The sequence below is a fragment of the Stegastes partitus genome, unplaced genomic scaffold (assembly GCF_000690725.1).
Source record: "Stegastes partitus isolate 25-593 unplaced genomic scaffold, Stegastes_partitus-1.0.2 Scaffold2142, whole genome shotgun sequence".
NCBI lineage: Eukaryota > Metazoa > Chordata > Actinopteri > Pomacentridae > Stegastes > Stegastes partitus.
In genome coordinates, this window is record NW_007579873.1 from 25,667 (window position 1) to 37,161 (window position 11,495).

At 42.2% G+C, this 11,495-nt stretch overlaps 1 protein-coding gene across 1 annotated transcript in view; it reads left to right on the forward strand.

Moving 5' to 3' along the window:
• Positions 1-339: 339 nt before the first annotated feature.
• Positions 340-11,495, forward strand: part of cdk18 (cyclin dependent kinase 18) — a 43,634-nt gene continuing 32,478 nt past the window's right edge. Inside the window, exon 1 of the mRNA XM_008304132.1 lies at positions 340-409. The gene's annotated coding sequence lies outside the window, so the exon portion shown is untranslated. The remainder of the gene's footprint in view (positions 410-11,495) is intronic.

Genomic DNA, 11,495 nt, shown 5'->3' on the forward strand with positions numbered 1-11,495 from the left:
TATAAAGCCCTCCTCAGCAGCAGTTTCTCCTCTCCGGAGCTGTCTCCACTGTGTCCCTGTGTCTTTATTTAGTGGTTCCTGCTATCTGGCCCAGGGAGGCGCCGTTCAGAGCTGAGCGTGGAGGACAGAGGGAGGGTGGACGGGTGAGTGTCAGACAGACCCGTGGACCGGTCATCCCTCCACCCCCCCGTCTCCCTGCCGAACGCCTGTGATAGAGCTGCTGCATTGCATCTTGTGGATTTATCTGTGCCGCTGTGCTGAGTGATACCTGCGGAGACGAGGGAAGCCTGAGCGGAGAGGAGGCAGGATCCAGCTCACCCCCTACTCCCCCACCACCCCACCTGGCCTCCCACCCGCCTCCATCCATCCGGCCTGTGTGTTGGTGTGTGTGGATGACCTCTGCTCTTCTGTAAGTGAGTAGCTCCACTGCTGTCACATCAGCTTACAATTTTCATTAAGACATACCAACCTCAAGGCAAAGGGTCAGGGGGTCAGGGGGGGCGACTCACGCACAGGGGTACATGTTGTGCTTTGAGGATAACATTTTTTTTCTAATTAGATTTCCTCATTAGCTCGCTGGACTTCTCCAGGAGCTCTCAGCGCTGCACTTTGGTTCTGCTAATTGGCCACATTAATTGTTACTTCACTCCTTGTTGTGGTTTGCAGAGCCGTCCTGTCGTCGGTGTTTTCTTTTTTTTCTCTCGTGCCGTTTATGTAATGAAATTCAAAGGTTACATCACAGAGCAAAATATCAAACTCATGTGAAAGTGGGAATTAAGAGCAGAATGATTTGTGGCTCTGCTGGTCGTCTCTGTGCCTGATGGAAACCACAAGGTCATACTTTGACGCTGTGTATCCACAACACGAGCAGTCATTACGTAATGTGCAGTAAACAGAGCAGGTACTGATATGAGGACAGGTGAGGCAGCATTTTTCAGAAGGTTTCAGACACGTAATAGGAACTGTTGCTTCTGCAATAAGAAGATTTTAGGACACACTCCCCCTGCACCCACCTCCTCACCTCTCAGATGAGCCTCATGCATTTACATGTAACCTAACACAGGGACAGTAGCGCTCTCTAATTCCCATTAATCTCTCTGTAACTACTGTACACACAGTACTGTTTACCTATAAGGGCCTGGTGGGTGTAATTGGGTTTCTGGTGTGTGTGTGTGTGTGTGTGTGTGTGTGTGCACAAACCTGCTTCCCTTTTCCATATCGCTGTCATACGTTGTTGAATCACGCCGAGTTCAGTCTGCTGTCTTGCTAAAGTGCTATCGCAAAAATAGCTGCTCTAACATGTTGGTGCGAAGTTACACTTGTGCTGAAAGTGCTTACATGTTGAACACACCAGGAGGTCTGAACCCAATGTGTTAAGTCATAAATAAAACTGCAGCCTGCGCCTTGCGAGGAACCAGAACTTGAATTATTTCATTTTCATGTTCCATCCAGGGTTAGTTTGTTTTTTAATTGCAGCTATATAACATTTTATAGGTACAAGTTTAAATTGAGCATTTAATAGCCCCCTTATTCTGAACAGCAATTGTCCAGTCATGGCATAGCAACCGTAACTAGGCATGTCTGTCAAGCTTTAGTTGTGTCACTATGGAGAATTGGTGTTAAATTGTGCGCTTAAGACGTTAACTTTAGCTTAAAGCCTGCTGTAGTCATGCAGTAACTGAAGGGAGGTTGGATCCGTTGGTTTTCTTCCTTTAGAATCACTGACTTTACCTTTTTAAACAAAGAGCAAAGGGCTGATGAATGCTTCTGTCATTGATGTTCTTCACATTTTCAGAAGGTCCAACATGTGTGGTTGGTGGCTCTTCTCTTCTTGTGGCTACGGGATTAATATATCTGTCATTTGATTGTCTTCAGAGTCCCCCTCACGAGTAAATAAGAACGCTGACCAACAATAGGTTTGACTGTAATATGGTTTCATCATATAGTAAAACATCGCCTGCCTCAGCAGTTAGCGGATCAACAAAGTGATTTGCCCCAAACAAACATGGCCGACAACAGTTGCAATCACAAACAGAACTGTGTACAGACACCGTCGCCCTAAGCCCAAACTAAACCAGTAAGATTCTGTTAAAAAACAAGATTTTCTGCAGTTACATTACAGAGGCTGCGTCTATACAGAACAGAGAGAAGACTAAAAATTAACAAGTAAATTATCTAGAGTATGTAGACTTGCCATTTCTTTTTTTCTTTTCTAGTAGTGTTCCAGGTTGTTTCGATTGAGTAGACTGATTTATAGCGTTAAACTGCCATGTTGGACAGAGTTCTCTTTACTTCTAGTCATGGCTGCACTGTTTCCTTAGAGATGCAAGACTTTGCACTGCAGAGAAAAATGGAAACACAATGAGTGAAAATGTGACAGGAGTAAAACCTCCCAGGAACAGAGGGTTACAACCTCCTTCTACATGTTTCTGCTTTGTTTTGTTTTACTGATGTACTAGCTCGCCGGTCTAATGCGACAGATTGGTTCTGCTGTCTCTGATCCAGGTCCGATCCAAACCTGCAGGTGTATGGGATGCTGAAAAAAGCAGCTTGAAATCCAACCCTAAACACAACCCGATCTGAGGATCTGCCGGGTTTGAGTCGTGCTGCAACACTACATTAGAATATTGGCTAAAGTTAGCAGCTCAGTCGGGCTCTTTATTGGATCTTGGCAAAGTTTTGTTGAGCGTTTGTTTCTCACACTTCCTGGATTGTCACATACTGGTCTGATCCACTAGTTGTAGATTGTGTGTATGAGGCTGGCATTGGTCGTGTAAATCATGAGAAGCAACAACCTCCAAGCAGCAAACCTCTTTTTTTGTTTTTTATTACTATTATCATCATTTTTTCAGTAATTTACCCTTTTTAATGACAGCACTCACCTCCGACCCACAGCTCAGGCAGTAGAGCGAGCTGTCCACTGATGATAAGGTTGGTTGTTTGATCCCCGACCCCTGAAGTGTCCTTCAACAAGACACTGAACGAGAAACGCATTGTGAAGCGCCTTGTAGGTCAGGCTAAAAAGGCAATGTAAGTGCAGATCATGTACCACTGTACAAGTGATCCATCAAAAGACTCCATCATTGTGGGATCAACTCAGAACCAATCTGAAGCTGTCCCCCTTTGGCAGAATGACGAGGAGCAGCTGGACCATTCTGTGCTGCAGAACAGTCGACTGTGTGTCCGCTACAGTCTTCACACCTGTTGGCTGAAATTACCTATAGCTCTACAAGTACAGTGCTACTCCTTTATTTCCACGTCTTGCACACATGGTTAGCTGCTGAGGATGCTTACCTTTAGCCTGGAAAGTGGCTTCAGCATCAGTCTTTCAACATTTAACTAAAAGAGACAAGGTTGAATTGGTATTGAAATAAAACTCGGAGGTGAATTAAATTAGACAAATAGGAACCATTTCGTAGTATTTAGGATTTCTACTAACCTATAGTAACATCCCATAAACCACATTTCATTCCAGCTTTTATCTTCATGTTCATTTTCAATCTAAAATAACGTTACGACACCAGCAGAGCGCTCGTGTACGTGCAGACGCGATAACAATAGTTATATTTTTGAACAAACAACGTTGGACAAAAGGTTTTTACTGTAACGTGGAGTTCATAATAGCCATCTTTTTTTTCGCCTTAGCACGCTGCAGCTGAGGCACAATTGTAATGTTTACATAAGCAGCTTATTATTGAGTCCCTGATTCATCACACAGCCCCAAGCCCACTCAGCCATGATAATGTGAAGATAGACCCTGCCATATTCAGCAACAAGCCTGGCACCAGCACTGAGCACCACTCGGAGATGAACAAACACACGCAAACATTTGTTCAAACACACCAAATGGAAGGCAGTTTGCGTTTCACACAGCTCCGGGTCGCTCTCGCGGCTATTGTGATGAAACACTGGAAGGTTAGACGCTTCGGCAGGCAGGAGATCTTTTGAAACTTTATCAATCATGTCCATAACTTCAGACTTCATGGGGCTTTACTGTACGTCTGCATGCAACAAAAGCTCTATTCTACACTAGATGTGCACATGAGCCATATCATCACAGTGCTCTGTTTGGATTGGTCAACATGGTTTCATAGATCAGCTAAATAAACTGGAACAAACATGCAGTGAGGAGAGCATCAGTACAGCACAGGTTAACCTGTAAACATACAAAAGTTAGATTTACTTTACTTCTCATGAAACATTTGCATATCCGATCGTCATTAGCGCCTCGTTAACACGCTTGTTTACTGGTTTGCAGTGGCCCCTATCCGTTCCTTTGTTGGCACATCGTTACGCCTCTTTGCACATCATCGCAATCAGCTTTAAATTAGCAGGATAGTGTTAAAGCAGGAATGTGTATCCCAATGCAACGCCTCTCCATCTGGATGTGGAGACCAACCCATAGAAATGTTGCTCCATAGCACTGCTAGTGGTCGAGTATTCCACACTCTCACACACCCATGAGGACAGTTTTGTCAGGTTGAGTTTTGATTTTTAGATCATTTTGGCCGTCATTGGTGTGTAACGCTGAGGGAATTTTGAAATTGTACTTTTAGGCACCATAACGCAGCAATAATAGGCTATGTATGCAAAAAAAAAACAAAAAAAAAGCACCACTCAGGACCTTAAAGACCAAAATATCCCCGTGGACACCCAATAAATGGATATTTTTGGGAAAACGTGTTGTGTTCATATGATCAGGATGCTGGTGAAACAAAATGAGTCTTTGAAAGTAGAAAAAAATGAGGTGGCATATAAAATTGTTAGGGTTTTTTTGATGGGGACGTTTTTGTCTTTAATATCCCATGTATGAGTTTGTTTGTTAGTTTGTTTTTTTGTTTTAATTCTTAAACTGCATTTTAAAAGAAAAACAACCAAAAACAAGAATTCTTCAGAGACAATGCAATGCTGTTCATAATTATTGCCAGATTGTGATAATCCAAAAAATATCTTTTCACTTCGCACTTACTATATGCAATATTAATATATGTAATTATATATTGCAAAAAACAAAACAAAACAAAAAACCTAGCTGTGGCATCACATAATCAAACTGGCATCTAGAATATTAAAATCTGGAAATAAATGAACATTTGTTCATCTTGATCAGGACCTTTATGGCTAAAAGAAATAAGTTGTTAATGAGGAAAAATAATATTATTATGCAACATTTTTGTTGATGTGGACATTTTTGTCTCTAAGGATCTCGGTGTAACCTTTATCAAATGACATCTAGGGGTTTAATACGATCCTATACATATTACAGCCTAATGTCATGGTGCACAAATATGTCCTGACACTTGAACATTAACAAAATCATTAAGAAAAGACAATAAATACAGTATTTAAGTTAGCCTTCTTACCTTTATTTGTCCAGAGAATGGAGAATGAGCCTTCTTGCTCTAAGCATAGAAATACAGCATCAAGAAGCAACACATTGCTTTAAACGATCATGTTTCAGCTGCAGCACCACAAACTGGTCACTCTTCTGTCTCCCTGTTCATGAGCAACAGCCACACACTCCATCCAGTGCAGCTGCTGCCAAGGTCATATTAAATTACTAAAAAAATAAATAAAGAAGTGTTGCTGGGCATGTTGTTTTCTGCCCCAGTACGCTTCAAAAGCTCTTCACAGGTGGGTGGGTGGCACATTCACAGCTCAGCAATCCTGTTAATTGAAAATGATCCACCTTGTCTCAGGCAGCCAGTGTTTTTTTGGGTTTTTTTTACGATTCTGTTGCCTTTAGGGAAACGCTGGACAAGCAGTGTCTGGTGGAGAGAAGCTGCTTGATGGTTGGCGAGTCACCCTGATGCGCTCTCTGGGCTGGAGGGTGGTCAGTGTGTTTAGTCTAACTATCAAGCTAAGCGCTGTGTTTGGGCTTAATTGCAGGACTTTCTCTCGCGCGTTGCTGGTCTAAAGCTTTTAGATGCTCATTAGATGCTGACTTGCACACTGACACAAGCAGAAGCCACCGTTGGGAAATGTTTCGTGTGTGTGTGTGTGTGTGTGTGTGTAGGTGTGTGTGTGTGTGTGTGTGTGTGAGAGGTAAGGTGTGAGTCACAGAGCGGCACCAAAACCGGAGGGAAAAGTCCCAACACACCAGAATAATCACACACACACGTGATTTAAAGCAGTCTGACAGATGCAAAGGTCTGAAACACTGACGCACATGAGCTGACAAACTGCACTTCTTAAGTCATGTGTCGTTAATTTGAGGGCCGTGGCTTGATTTAGGCGAATAATTAAGAGTAAATCTGAACTTTGTCAGACCTAATGGTCACTAATGGAACTGGCTAATAAAGACATAATCACCATGTCAGCAGCTAAACAGGCCTGTGACACTGCACAGTACTTAACTGGACAAAAAAAAATCTAATAATCAAGTTTAAGATGCAACAAACCTTTTTACCAAGCATGGAGGTGTAAAGGCAGGTTGTGTGTGGAGTTCATCAAACGACCGCCTCGACTTGTTCGCTTCATTCCTCAGAAATGTCGCCCCAAAACATTTTTATTCACCAAAACAACCAGACGCTTTGCTTATATATAAATTAGGAAGCGGAGATGTTACATTACTTACTAATTGACTATTTATATTCATTGCTTTTAAAAACCCAAACTCCAAGCAACTGGAGCACAATTATGATGTTATTAGCAGTTTTGTTGACATGCAGCATGGTGGGAAATGCAAAATTCTGTTAAAGTGACAGAAAATCTTATCAATAAGAGTTTATGTTTGTCAGGGGCTCAAAAACGATGAACTTTTACTCGTACCAAATTTAAAGGCACATCAACGTTGGGCAGAAAGCATGTTAAATCACAGCATGTATGTCTTTATACACTGGCCTATCCAACCAATCAGCCTTCTCTGCTGTGACACTGAAAACTAAAGCTTAAATTTCACCTTTGCGTCATTTGTCGAAGTTTGTTTTCAAATGAGTCAAAGAAGAGAGTGAACTGAAGTACAGACGAGTCACACAAACGTAGGATTTATGAACATTTCATTTGCAAAAACAGATAACTCCAATTTTGTAGATTTTCAGAAAACTTTTTGATTTGTTGTTGTTTGCTTGAGATCATCTCAATCAAACTGAAGCTGAGTGGATTTGACTCAGTAGAAATGACAAAAATACAGATAACTTAAGTTTGATTAATATTGTCTCAGGAGAAGTGGGTCGTCTGAAGGTTTGTGAAGGTGGAGTTATTCGTTTTTGCAAATGAACTCTTCATTTGCTTTTTTGCAGGTGTTTTTTTTCTCAATCATTTTTAGGTTTTCAAGAGGAAAAAAAAATGTTCGTGGTGATGGCTAGTTGTAGCCATGTCAAAAAACACTGAGGAGAACAATTGCTTCTCTCAACCTTTGTGTAGGAACCACTCACTGGGTCTGTGCTCGCAAAAACAATATGATCAATAGTACACACAGCATCCAGCAATAAGCCTGTAACTGTAGGCCCACAAGCAGCTGTTTGCCAGAAGGAAAGCAAAAACATTGTGGAATGAAGCATCTAAACTGAGAAAGCCGTGACTGAACTTAATATTTCTTTCACCCAGTCTAATTTTACAGCAGCGTGACCTTCTGACATCACTTAAAGTCCTCCCTTTGGGGAAGACCTGTCCTGATGGTTCAGGGTTTTCCAATGCGATAGGCTCCATCACATCCCTGTCACTGCTGCTTCAGGTAACGATGGACACTGAATACATTTCCACAGCATAAATACATCCACCACTGTCTTGTCATAACAGACTATACATCACAATGTACTGCATCTAATGTCTCGGCCTCTGCGCTGTCACATGTGATTAGAAATGTAGAAGCCTCGTAGCCCGGTCCTGTGCATGACTCATGAATTTAACTGGATCTTCTTTTGTTTTCTGCTGCTTCCAAGTGCGCTCTGTGCCCATCGAATTACACCTGAATCTAAATAAAATGTTATACAATAGCCTCGACCTCACCACGTTTGTACCGGTGATGTTAAAAGAACAATGTTGTTTAAATATTTAAGATCCCCTCCAATGAAAATCCTTTATTATTATTATTATTATTATGATTTTTATTTTGTTGACATGTCCTTATGGTGCTTTTTGTATGTTCGAAGACACATTACAAGCAAACTAAGCAGCCGACGCTATGACTGAGCATTTCTACATTTTAAAGTAGAAATAAACGTAGGAATCGTAGATCTGTGCATTCTAGAAGAACAGTGAAGGGACACATGTTTGGCATTTTAAGGTAGAAAGGAATTATTTTCATGGAAAAATAACTTCTGAACTGGATTTTTAGGGTTTAATTAACGACTGCCGGCAGACCGTGAGTAATTTCATGCTTTCAGGTCACCACAGATGTCCATTATGATGAGTTTATCCAAGAGTGAAGTCCATCATTTCCCCTTTTGACCGTTTTGAATTTAAAGACAAGGCACTGAATTTTAAACATGTTGGTAGAGAGAGTACATTTTCAGTGAGGATCAAAAACAGCTTCAGAGCAACAGAAATCATAAGATCACATTCAGGTTCACGTTTTGCTGAAATTCACTTCCAGTCTCCATTATTCTGTTTTAAAATGCAAATTTTTAAATAATATAATATAAATGTATATAGTTTAGGGCTGCAAGGTGGATCGGTGGTTAGTGCCATTGCCTCACAGCTAGAAGGTCGCCGGTTGGCGTCCCGGTGAGGACACCCAGGATCTTCCTGCGTGGAGTCTCCATGTTCTCCCCGTGCAGCGTGGGTTCTCTCCGGGTTCTCCAGCTTCCTCCCACAGTCCAGAAACATGCTGAGGTTAATTGGTGATTGTAAATTGTCCGTAGGTGTGAATGTGAGTGTGCTTGGTTGTCTGTCTCTAAGTGTAGCCCTGTGATAGACTGGTTACCTGTCCAGGTGAACCTGCCTTCACCCTGAGTCAGCTGGGATAGACTCCAGCCCCCCATGACCCTAGTGAGGATTAAGCGGTGTATAGATGATGGATGGATTATAATTTAGTTTCTACTGGAACATACAGTTAGTTCATATTGGGCCTCTGACATTAGTTTTGTTGTTGCACCAAAATATATTCAAGTTACAGTTATATTGAGTGTTCGGGCCTAAAGTGCTTTTAGCTTTAATTTGAGGGTATTATACAACCAAATTGGAGAAAGGATTTAGGAATTGCAGCTCTTTGACATGCAGCACTCTATTTTTCAGGGGACCAGAAGTAATTGGATATGACTCAGAAGCTGTTTGCTGGACAGGTGTGGGCTGGTCCTTGTTATGTCATTATCAGTACAGCAGGTAAATGGTAGGGAGTTGATTCCAAGAGTGGGTATTTGTTTCATGTCAGATCCAGTGTGGTGGCATACAGAGAACAAAACTATTCAAATTGTGTCACGATCCAACTATTTATGGACCCAAGTACGCTTCTGTCCGTCTAGTTTTTGCTGGTGTTTAGGTCTGCATGACGAAAGCTGAGCGTCATCTGACAGTGTCTGCTAATTTTCCTTATTCATAAAATGAGTCAGACTACTTCCACCCAGGTGAGCTGCGGAAGCCTGAATATATTAGTCATGTTTTACGCTTCGTCCTTGACTCATCCAGCTGCTCTGCTTGATCGTCAGCATGGTTTTAAAGTGGCTCAGAAGCCCAGAAAACAAGACGTAGCAGGTGGTTTCACTTCAGTCTCTGTTGTTTTAGCCTTAAAACGCATATAAAGTACAAACACGTATTCCCAAGAAACGTCTCCTACATGGACCTTAAACACTGCTTGTTTAGACGACTGTTCTTTGCACACCGCTGGGATTTTGTCCCTCCATCTCTGTGAAGACTTTCAATCTCTTCATGCTCTGTTGGCTCATGAACATGACCCTGACCACAGGCTATGTCCGACCAAAGTGGGAGCCACGTCCATATTCTCAGCAGGGATCCCATTCATGGATGGAACTGTTGCCCGTTTTCGTTTAAAGGACCCAGTTGAGGCGGTTTTAATAGGACGCTTCCCGGATGCCTCTCTGTGGATGTTGTCTAGGCAGATCCAACTGCTAGAAGGTCAGACCCCAGAACACGCTGGAGGGTTTATGTAGCCCATCTGGTCGGGGAATGTCTTTGAATTCCCCAATGTGGAAAGGATGTGGATGGAAGAGGCATATATAGGTTACCGTGGTCACTCTACCAACTGGGACCTGGACCCATGCAAGAAGTGTGTAGCCCTGTTCCAAGAACCACTGGTTCAGACAGACAAATACAGAAGCTCTTATGTTATTTAATTTAATGGGAAAAATGGACAAAACTTATCAGATTTTACAGCAAAACCATTGGATTCATGCTTTAATCTCAAATTTAATTCACCTGCAATTAAAGATTCTGAATGCAGAGTCTACAGTTTTCCTCTCGAATCGAATGTTTGGATGGGAAACATACTCTGACAAAAGACAGAACCAACTCCACAGCTGACTGTGCTTGCACCATGACATGTTCCACAAACCACGGTGGCCTGACATACAATAGGCCCGTCTGGGGTTGACATCGGTACCGTTATTTTTCACTTACACAGTAGATCTACTGTTGCCATCGGGTCAGGGGGTGACATGTAGACAGAAACGCAGGAAAAACACAAAGGGATTGATTGTTGCTCTCGTCAGCTTCGTTAGCAGTGACACATTTGTAATTAGCATTAATCTTAAGTAGCTGATAGTAGAGCAGAAGTCAGAACAGACAGAGTCGAGCACAATGAGGAATAAACAACGTAAAGAAACAGAAAATTATGTCAGGCAGAGAAACTGAGGGAGTCTGATGTCGCAGAGAAGAAGGCTGTGATTGTTGTCTAGTGAAGCCTGACTACAAAATAAGATGCAATGAGAGGAAGCAAATGGAAATTTTTTATTGCGGCTTCAGGCTGGAGACAAAGCGGAGGCGAGAATGTGACATCACATTTCTAACCACATGTGTTGTGTAACATGGCATGCAGATGTTTACCAAGAGAATACTGGAGTTTTCATAACTGATGAGAGGGACACAGACTGGAGCACAAACCTGTGATTGGCTGCTTTGGCTTCTTACTGCACAACGTTTCATGGAGACGTTCTGGATGAATTGATGATCATTGCTGACCAACGGTTTTCTATCCCAACTTAATCAGAGCGCGTTGTTGAAGGCAACCATTAGACTGTGAGGTGAGGCTGTGTTGAAGCTTTGTTGGGAGTTTGTGAGATTATAATTTGACAGCCAGTATTATGGAGGAGACACAGATGGTTCAGACTTTAAGGTCTAATGAAGTAAACAAGGCTGACAATTTGCTTTAGGGCTAAATTATTCAATAGATATTCTTATATTTGAAATGCTATTCCATGCAAATACATCCATCCATCCATCATCTATACACCGTTTAATCCTCACCAGGGTCATGGGGGGCTGGAGTCTATCCCAGCTGACTCAGGGTGAAGGCAGGTTCACCTGGACAGGTAACCAGTCTATCACAGGGCTACACTTAGAGACAGACAACCAAGCACACTCACATTCACACCTACGGA